The following is an 11,836-nucleotide window of genomic DNA, read 5'->3' as shown; positions in this document are numbered from 1 at the left end:
TAATTATGACATAATCTAGGTAGTAAATAAATATTTTCGAAAGAGACATTTGGCGTCACAGAGATCAGTTTAATTTAAAAGGACTACAGTATCAATAAGATACTTACATATACAAAGTTCACATTACTATTAAGATATCTAATATAGGTAATCCAATAATTTACTAAAACAATTGCTGCATCCATGATATTAAGAATTTATACCAATAACAGTCCTAATCCCGACTGGATTTGCACACAACGTATATTTGTTCTAAACATTTTGGGCGCTGGCCACTACTATTGGCTATGTTTCTAAGCCGTTGGTTTTGATACAAAACAATATATACTTTATTAACAAAGCAGAAAAGTCCAATTTTCGTTATGAAATTTGTATTCAAGTGCAAAATTGTACTGTTTTGTTAACAAAGAGTATTTGTTTGCTATTGCCGCTTTTCGATACCGCATCTGACGGTAAACATTTGGAAATTGGAGTTTTGAAGTGAATTGTACCAATTCTAGTTGATTGGAAGTCAGTTCCTATCAGTTTAATGACATGTAATTTGAAAATACCAATAAATCGATTGATTGAAATTATAGATTGAAAAGTCTTATTTAAGTTTTCCGAAATTGAAAACTGTTATGTTTTTATCACTTACATATTCATTTTAATTATTATATTAATAAATATGTACATTTCACACTGAAGGGACATTTTAATCTTCAATATTAAGTATTCTTGACTGCTTAGAATAAGTTAATGATAAAATATAAAATTTGATAAACATACAAACACTCTAAAATCATTAGTTTAATATATATTTAAAAAATATTATTTTTATAACGTTGGATTTTCCACTTCTTGTTCTCGCAGACTCCAACCTGGAAACTGAAGGCGAGGGAACATACTAAACTTACATAAGTCTGGTAGGAAGAATGGAGTGCTGCTAAAGTTCGACTCACTTTTAATGAACGCACAGCTTTCAGAAAGGAAACGCAGATGCCGCTAGTACGTCATTGGGCAGTAAATATGACTGTCTACTGCGAGATACCGAGCTGCATCGAATGTCACTGCGACTCAAACAGTGACTCGATTGGCATACGCTTAGTGAAAATTCTCACAGGGTACGGATGTGCCTTACCACAAATCAGTAACAGCAGGACGATACTCTGTGATTCCGCTAATCATGATAAAAAAGATGCGGGAAAAGAAGTGACTGATTTGAGATCACTAGAATCGACGTTACACTGATTCACTGTAGCCAGTGAAAATAAGATACCGCACAACTGACTCATCTCACCAGACCCCTTCATTTTTTGGGGGTACAATGGACCCACTTTGGTGACTGTTGGGCTCAGCGGCATTGACGCGGTTCAATCAGGGCTCTGTGTGTATGGGAGGTTTTTTAGTGTTTATACCGTCTCGTTAACATTCCCGAAAGAGCAGTGCACTTTTCCCACTAAGAGGATCTCGAGAGTCGTATACACGACTCTGGAATCCCCAGGCAGCGTGATTGTCCATCACAGAAATTTTCCTCAAAAAAAATTTTAAGAATTGACTGAAAAGAAAACTTTAAAAATAAGCAATAGCATTTTATAACATACAGTATAACATTTTTTGCTATTTAAACCGGTTTAAACCAATTTTCTGTTTGTTACTACCAATTTTCAGAATTTATAAAGAACATACATCTTATATCAATTTAGAAAATTTTAATTCATTTAAAAATGTTTATGTTAATATAAAGAAAGAGACCTTCATAATATCCAAATTGTTTTCCAACTTAAATCAGTGATATCGTGTACTGGCTGATTTTCATGAATAACTCTATCTAAGTAGCATTCCAAATAAAAATATAAATGAACCTTGATTTTTTGTTACTAACGTATATATATATATATTGTTTTTTTATCTCGCAATGCAGATCAAACTTTTAAAGAAATTGTAGGGATTTGTGTGGATCAAACTTTTAAAGAAATTGTAGGGAAAAGTGGACATATCTTATGAAATGCTAACGAACTATAAATATTGCTAATAGTTTAAATTAATTCAATAACTTTAAGATACTCTAGACGTTATTTATGTCTGGTTACCTATAATTTATATAAAGCCCAGATTATCCAACTTAACCTGTACACTGAGTGTCAAGTGACACGTAAACTAATTTAACACACACAATAAATCTCAGTCACGCCACGGCATACGTCTGGAACTAACTGTGTGTTGGTATGTGTGCGTATTTTATTACAGAATATACGTAACATAAGCCTCTGCATCACATTAGCTGTTCTATTATTTATATTAGAATCTATGTATTTATAATTCTATCGCTGTACATAGAACGATCAAGTTTTCAGTATTTAACCCTAAACGGATTTTCAAAGCTACCATTGGATGACAGGATTTATTAAACGAGGATTAAAATATCACTGCAACGTTTTCAATTAACAAATAAGTGGTTTTATTTGGCACATTATTAAATAATTGATTATATTTTTGATAATAATATAATCACAACATATTCTCTGAAAACTGATTTCTCTGTTGACATTATATAGACATTTTTAAAAAACGTTAATGTAATACGGGAATAATCAGTTCACAAGTGGAATATACGAGAAATATACTAACAAAGAAGCAATTAAGAGCCTCAATAAATTTCAGTCCAGTTATCAAATATGCAAATGAAGCATAAAAATGGTAATGTGTCTAGGTGTGGAATTAACTTGTCTTTTGAAAGCAGAATGCAACATTCTTCCAAAGATATTACTTTCTTTACTTACTTTATATAATTAATCAAAACAACGAATTCAGTGAAACAATATATATATATATGTGAATATTCCAAAAGTCCGCCGCTTAGAGATCAATTAGGTTATAATAATTTTGACGAGGGTGTTACCATTTTCAAACCAGTTAAGATTTACCGACGCACCGATTCTAACAGCAGGTCAGCAACGCCTGGGGGACATTCCCAATTTGCGAGCGTTGCCGGTCCATTTCAGATTTTTACACGCCCTACACTTTAATTACGATACCGTACCAGGCGCCTGTTACACTGATAAATCTAACTCACGTTTTGTACATTGCGAGTTAGAACAAATTCTGCCCAGTAGCAGTATATTTTCATCGCGCAATGTATTTCAAAGGATTTGTTATATCCTTATTGTGGGTTGGTTCAAAATTCGCCCCACCGAATAAATGATCACGATGGCCGACGGGACCAAAACGAATGTCTCGTAAACCTCACGCATTCAATTACTCTTCGCGCTTTTTTTCGATGGCTACTGGACAGTGTGTTACTGTAAGCAATTTAGTGTATTCGGAAAACTGATGGAGTAAACATTGATGTTAGGCTTTTTGATTTTAAAACACTAGGTAAGGATTTCTCTTACATAATATATACTTGGCTTATATCTATATACACGTGAGAAAAATTAAATATTTTTTAGTTGCATTTATTTTTACCAGGAGCCACTATAACATTGTTATTGTATTATAAATATTTTTTATTATTTTAAAACAGTCACGATTTTATCTCTACTTATAAACTACGATGTTACTATAGAACAAATTTAATGATAAATTTGAATATAAGATATAGAAACCCTTATAAGTTCATATTTGTTTCTGTAATCATTTCCCTGAAGCGATGTCAATTATGAAATAAACAGTGAGTTCTTCCATTTGTATGATTTGTGTTTATTTACAATTAATTTTATTCAATTATACAAATATTTAATTAACGGAACACAACCGCAACGCGGCTGTCGATTCTATAAATATTTGTCATCAGGTGAAATGGTTGAAACCACATACAAAATGTATTAGAGTTTTTATTATAAAACAAACTTATTTGTATGTTAAACGTATATTATGAAAATTCTTATACATTTATGTCCTTATTGTTGTTTTGTGGCAGCTAAAAGTCAAATATACATGTACGAGTCTTTCACCGTTACCCCGTCCATGTGAACTTCGGTAATAGGCTGAGAGAGAAATGTTTATAAACCACAACAACAACACCAAGTTAAAACAATAGATATGGTAACCACCTGTCAGAACATCTAGTTATCTCTATCCTGTGACTTCACACACAATTACTATGCCTTGATTCCGCGAGGACTTCATGGAGTCTAAGGATCAATTATAGCAGATTATTTATGTTGGTCTTTAAAATACATGGTAGTACAATTTCTGCAAAATCGGTACGATAGTTTTCGTGTAAAGAAGAAATAAATAGGTACATATATACTATACAGCCACAACCCTATCCATATGTGCATACATATACACAAACTTTTGCAATTAAAATACAAACATGAATTAATAGGGTAGGAAGATTATCGTTATTTTTTCATATTATACCTCATTTTTGATTGTAAAGCGTTTATAGGCCTCTTCATGCACAAATTTAACCCAAAAAAGCATAGACATGATGATACTTTTTCTCAACTTTCTTGTAAAAGTTATGGAAATTCCAAACGAAAAGTAAACTACGTTCCAATCTGCGGCATCGTTGAAACACTAACAAGGATCTCACAATGTAAAAATGCTCATATCCGTGTGATGCTAATTGTTAGCAAGTTTACATTTGTTACTCAACTTTACCTGCATTGCGGAGATGATATGTACTTGATATGAGAATGAGGTAATTTAAAGTTATCAGTGGGAAATTTGCAATTTTAACTTCAGCATGCTTTATGGAATGTTGGAATAGTTTAATTAAATTTTCCCGAACTACATACATATCACATTATAGTAATTGAACGAAATTATAGCAGTTTTTGAATCATAAACATTCAGTTATCTATTAATTTGTTACTGTATAACATATATTTTAGTAAGTTTCATAATTGTTGTAACTAAACCTAAATGCAAAATTATATAATACTTTTTTATCAAACAAACTTCTATTTTATTGTATTTTGAAGAAAAGAATGGTGAATTTAAATTCGCATTGTACAAAGCGGTAAACTTTGTCTAAGATAATTAGATTATCACTTTCTGTCTTTTGTGATACTTTGAAAAATTTGTGCAATAAAAAATGGAAATATAGCAATTTTTTATGTGCGTCACTTATAAATAAATAATTAACCAAATTGTTGAAAAGAATGTTCCAATTGATAGAAAATTAAGATCCTTGATGACATATTTAAATAAATAATATTGAACTAAAAATTCATCTATTCAAACTGGATATCGGTTCTAAGACTTCAATAGTATAACAATAGTATCCGGATCAGGGATATATGAAATGAATAGAAGCGTTACTAAAACAAATGTAAATTACGTTTGTTCCAAATACAACGCATCCATGAAAGTTTAAAATTGTTCTATAAAATACATTCAACATCAAGACTCAAGTAGATACAACAAAAGCGAACGGAATCACCAAACCAAAAAGGACTCCGCACACCCAGTCCTACGTAAGTCGTAATTCGCGACACAAACATTCGGTAACAAAACCGCACGGACGGAACACATAAACCTGCCTAGCTGATGTTCCGTTTTGCCATTCCGCAGCGGTACCCGAATAAATGAATAAACGTATCTTTTGAAATGGAAAAGCATACCGAAAAAAACCCGCCGCGTAAAAATATATGAGCGCTGAAACGGTTTTTTATAGCCACAGTTATAGGCTTCCACGCTAATCTCTTAACTCTTAGCGTGGAAACAATGAAATGTCGCAAGCCCAGTTTTTCACATGGAAAAATTTCACCCGGATAACGTTTAGGCCAGTTCCGCTGTTTTTACTAGTTTTTAACTGTTATCTTATTCACATACTGCAAAAATATAAATTGACTGTGAGCTTTACAAGTGTCATAACAGGAATAACTTCACGAATTTAAGAAACGATAGCAAAAACATTCATTAATTATTTTATGATCTTTTTTTCAAAAGATTTGTATTATAATTAAACATATTTTTTTATAATATTTTTCTTTTTAAAACATTCCCATAGGTTTAACCGCAATAATCGCAAAATTAAATGTATGACAGAGAATATTACTCCTATATGTAACTTGTATAAGCGTATCCTAATTCCATGTGATTTAAAGTTCACAAAAAGAAATTAAAAAGATCATTTCTACTGAAGCACATTTAAAGCGATAGATACTAAAGATCAAATGGATTTTCACCAGGTTTTTTTTTCTTGGATCTCGCTACTTAATACGAAATCCTACTACATAATTCAGACACGGAACCGCAAAGGAAATTGTATCCGCAAACTACTTATCTTACAAAAAGTAAATAAAGCACTGAGAGGAGCGCTTAGCGAAATCTTACGACTTTATCTCTGCATAGACTCTAAAAGCGATTGAGTTCATTATTTATAAGTTAATTGAATAAATGTCCCTCCTCTTATGCCCAAAATTAAAAAAAAAATGAGATGGTACATGTTTCCATAATAATAAATGCTAAATTAACAGACTTCCCGAGTTATTAGTTATTAACTAATTTGTATAACATTTATTTTGAACCCAGTTTCTGTAAGCAGGAAATTTTGGCCATTTTAACATTTACAGAATGATTTACGTAAATTATTATGTTTATCTAATCTTACATCAAAACCAGGATTATCATTATGGCTTGAACTCTGATAGCTTGTGTTACAGTTTCTTCGCATACTAACGTTGCATGCCCGCTGTATTATTATAAATATATAGGTTATGTTTATACACACGTGCAGCTCTTTTAGCCAAAACTCTAATCTAAAAAATAAATAATAAAATTAAAAATTTTGGTTTGCTTCATTTATTTCTCATCAAAACTAAACTGGGTTGAAGTAAAAGCCTTTTAAGACAAATTTATTTAAACAATTTTATGTTTATATATTTTTATTTTATAAATGAATTTTTTGATCATGGTAATGAAGGTAAAACCTCACTATTCCATGTTCTCACTATTCCTGTTCACTCTTGCCTTGAAGACACTGAAGTTGTAAGATAAAGGAAACACTGATGCGCCCAAATATTTTAATACTTTTTGTGAAGAAGAAGGACGGGTATTGCTTTGTTTGGAGACCCGCTGTGTATCTGATCATCTGATGGTAAAAAGGGTGTGTATTAATTAAACCATGCGATTCCTACGTGCACTCTCCAAAGTTTATCCTATAAAATCTAAAAGGTTTTTGTACACCACCACTCAAGTCTGATTACATTTTTCCGAATTTTGATCACAAGTAAACCCTCTCTCAAACCTCTCCACGGAGTTCTGATGCGAACTGCTGTTGTACTTTTGCAAGAACATCGAATTTTTTTGCACCTACCATAAATTTAGACTTTATGAATTGCCCCATTTGGAGATTGTGCATAGTATAAAATTAGTATGCTCAACCATAACATCACTTTTCAACTTTGTTTGATCCGGCCTAGCACAAAGGTTGGATCGATAACACTCTACAACTGTGCTGTAAAACACTCAGAAATAGTAGGTCATTAATATGTAGCGGACCCAGGTTTTCAGGGAGAGCTAACGTAACCTAGTGAGATCACTATCGGATGAGGCAAAAAGGAATTCGCAACTTCTGGTAGAGCATGGTCCTTCATAAAGTCTAAAATTCAGATTATCAAACCATGAAACTATTTAAAGTTTTCGAGTTGTCAAGTAAAACTGCGAAAGCTTGCCAATTTTTCTCAAGGTTTGTTTGTGCATGTATTTGTGCATGGTATGTACCAAAAGATTCCCAGTCGATTTAATTAAAACTATTATTATCGGTCACCGAGAAGATTGTCTGCAAAGTGCATTAAAATGAATTCATGACTTCAGATTAAAAGTTGACAAATCTTTGTTTTAGAGGGTCCAACATCTTTGCGATGCTGAATATCTAGTGGCCAAGGTGCAGAATGTAAAGCATACTCTAATCTTCAATAACCTGGCCTTGCAATGCCAGCATTGCAAGACCTCATAGTTGAGCTACAAACTGCCATATTACCAGGGGGAATGGAGCTATTGGCAGAAAAAATGATAAATAGCAAGACTAATTAATAGATATTCTCATCTGCCCGTGATCACGGCTGCTATATATGTAGTTTTATTTAAAAAAAAAGGATAACACATGCAGATAAGAGGTTGCATGACAAAAGCACAGGATCGAAAGAGTGGAATTAGAAGAGAGTATTGGAAAAGGCTTACACTCAGCATTTGTTGTCAGTGGGATAAGAAGATACGTTTTATATTTCATATACTATTCCCATATTCGGGAATATTTTGATTTGTTATATATAGGGGAGATAATAAAAATAAGCATACGACCTGGTTACAATATTTATTTTTTTCAGTCATATCTAATGTGAAGGTGTATTTCTTATCTGTGACTAAAAAATCCATCTAAAAATATATTCTTCAAACATATTTTTATTTGTTTCATTCCGTGCTTTGCACATTATTGTTATTATATTTTTCCTTTTATTTATCATTTCAGCGAAAGGTCATTATAACCGTACATTAGGATTTTATAACAAAATTGTTTTAAATAACAAGCATTTATAACCCATTACTACATTTTTCTTTTCATACCTACACATAATTTTTAATTAACTCTTTGTAGGGATATTAACTATTAAATAAGGAAATGTATGTAATATGTCTATAAAGTTAGTTATCCGTGTGTCAGTATTGGTTATGATGAGGCTTCCTGCCGCCGCTCAATAGACTTATAATCAAACACCAATCTGCTATGGAAATTTAACACAATCGCTGAGAAAATTATAGTGCAATACGTTGAGATTAGGTTCGATTGATTCAGGTCGTTATATTTTGTGAGAATTTATGATAAGTGAAATAATAAAAACAAAACCAAAATCTAATCATAACAATATTTCAATGCATTAACCAATAAAAATCTCTAAAAAATACCTAAAAAAAGTTTGAGTTTGATTTCTATTTGACAAACACATATCTTTATTAGGTGCAATTGGTGTGTTATACCATATAAGGCATTACCTACAGTTTTGTTTCACGTCTACATTATAATAGCAAATAAATACAATATTTTTACCAGATCAAGCTCATTTTTTAAGAGAAGAAAATGGAATTTCGCGTATTTCTAGATTTTTTTTTGTTTATGTTGGAAACATGTTCTACATTTTAGTATTCATTATCACCCCACCTATTATCACCTTACAAATTTCGCAATGACAAGTGGAAATGCCATTAAAATTTTCAAGTTTATTCACCGCTCATTTAGGTGCTATCAAATTCACAGACAAACAAACTAGAGACAATAAAATAGGCTGTTTATCTTGATATCTTAGTGAACTCATAAAAAAATTATGACTTTGCTAAGATATATATAAATGTATTTATTGGCAGACCCTGGCTAATGCTGGGATAATTGCCAGGAAGAAGAAGATATATAAATGTATTTATATTTCACAAAAAAATATTTAGTTTACAATTATAGATACATCTAATTTAATTTATGTAGATTTTTAGAAATATTATTCTAGATATAAGATCAGTCTCAGAGAAAGATATCATTTTAATTTTAATGATAATGATTGATAACAATTTTGTCTTATTATCAAATTATTGGTGGATAACGAAATAATGTCGCTTCATAATATAGTCATGAAAGGAATAACTCAGATTATGAAAAATAAATCTAAAATCATATTTCAGTGATCACAAAAGATACCATTAATCTAGCGAATTACTTTCCGTTGTATCTCAGCGGAACGTGAGCAAAACACTCTGTTTGCATCATAAATAATAAATATCTGTGCAGTTTCCACTCGCAATCGAAACTTGCAATTAATTTTAAGATGAAAAGCTTCGGAATGGAACAAAGATAGGGAAACGACCGAGTTCGGAGAATTTTAAATGGCGCTAGCATTTATTCAACGTTATAAAAGCTTTCGCAATATCGAAATATTTTTTTCAGATGCGAAGTTTTGTTATTTTTTTTTAATTTTGAGGTGGTATTTAATGGATTAAGGAAATAAACTTTCCAAATTCTCTATTAACGCTTTAAAAAAATCAAAATTTAAAAAAAAAACTTACTGTTTTATCAAGGACATCTGATAATTATTAAGTTATCATTGCGAAAAGAAATCATTTCTTTGATTCAGTCTTGAAATGTAACTCAATTACCTACAGCATAATACTTTTAATGATACTTAGATTTCTCAATATCGTAGTTGTTATTTAATATGTATGTATGTATGTCATGTGATTAAAACATTAAACATTGAACATCCGAACGTCCATCCAAATTAAACATTGGCCGAGCATCGAACCGGCTCGTAAATCTGGCGAACTATCTGCGATACAGCAGTATTCTAGAGAGCACTTAGTTTTGTCCACGACTTTAGACTGTGGACTAGAAATAAGAGAGAGCGGACAGCAAAGTGATTGAATAATATTATATCATGATATCTAATTCAAACTACATTATTAACTTGATAAATTTATAAATATTTATAAATTTTGTTGGGTGCCAATTAATAAATTAAGATAATATCTAAATGGTACGCTCAAACAATGAATATCCTTTTTTTTATCTTTTTTGGTTTTTTTTTTCATATAAGTTAATTTTTATCAATTATTTTGGTACCAAACATTTGATGCAAGCATTTGGCTACATCAGTTTATGTTCTTTTTAACGCTTCTGAAAGAGAAAACGTCTTAGGAGCAGCTGCGATCGTAAGAGCCCTCGAGGGCGAGACGTGAATTATATTTGTTGTATAGAAACTGCTAGAAACTACTATTCTATTCCCAAACGCCTGTCTAAAACGCTAGCGGTCATTCTTTCTAATATTCCTCTTAAAGCTAGCCAGGGATATTCGAGTTTAAAAGCGTATTTAGTTTGTAAACACACCGTATGATATTTGTTTTGTATGAACTCTTGTTAATAGTAAGTTAAATTTTACGAGCTGCTGTAATTTTGATGAAAAAATACATGTATCAATTTACCAATACTGTCCCATTAAATTTCCCACAAGCAAAATATATATAATTGCCCCCGCAATGCTCTAACGATTTTACGATTTACATAAGCACAACAAACATTCATAGTATAGATATATGTATATGTATATTATTCTTTCAAATTACTTGCCGCTTCCTGGCCTTAATAAAAATGGCATTAATTGTTTCAAAACAATTTTAAGAACACTATAGCTGCGTTCTCATCGTGTAACTATACTGCTTATATCTATTTGAATAATCATGGTGTCATTATTGATATAGATGGATACTTTTCGAATTATTACTTTTTGAATGTTTCAGACGTTTGATAATTTTTAAAAACCTTTACAATAACTAAAGACAAATGAAAAGCCTTTTTTCGCTTGATATTTCGCAACGTAATGATTAACTGTTCTCTTCCTTATTTTTTCTTAACACCAAAGTAAAAAAGTAAAGAGTTTCTTATTCACTCTTTTCGTATTTATTTCTATTTATAGCATTACTTGATATTTTAGATTCAAACCATTATTTATGAGAAAAAAAAATCAAATAACCACTTTTAAGTTGCAATAATAAAGTAAGACGAATTAGGTACGCGAAATATACAGTGAATATTTAACGAACTGTGTCGGGTTAACACTGTTGTATGGATAAAATATCATATAACGTGTGACGTTGCTGACCCTACTGAATGAACACCAGGCCGTGTGACCTAGAAGATTCCTGATAACATACAAAAAGTTATTACTGTCTATCTTTTTTCAATTAAATCATAACTTTTATAATTTTTTAACAATGTTTCAAAATGAAGGTAGTTTACAAATTAAAAAAAATAATAACAATTCATACACACTTATACGTGTAACAGGGATTGAAATTGAGATTAAATTGAAAGAAGTTTGAAGAACAATCTATCGATTCTTTCCTATATTTTAGTCCTAAT

This window comes from Danaus plexippus, chromosome 4 (genome assembly GCF_018135715.1).
Source record: "Danaus plexippus chromosome 4, MEX_DaPlex, whole genome shotgun sequence".
Lineage (NCBI taxonomy): Eukaryota > Metazoa > Arthropoda > Insecta > Lepidoptera > Nymphalidae > Danaus > Danaus plexippus.
This window is presented reverse-complemented; position numbering follows the sequence as displayed.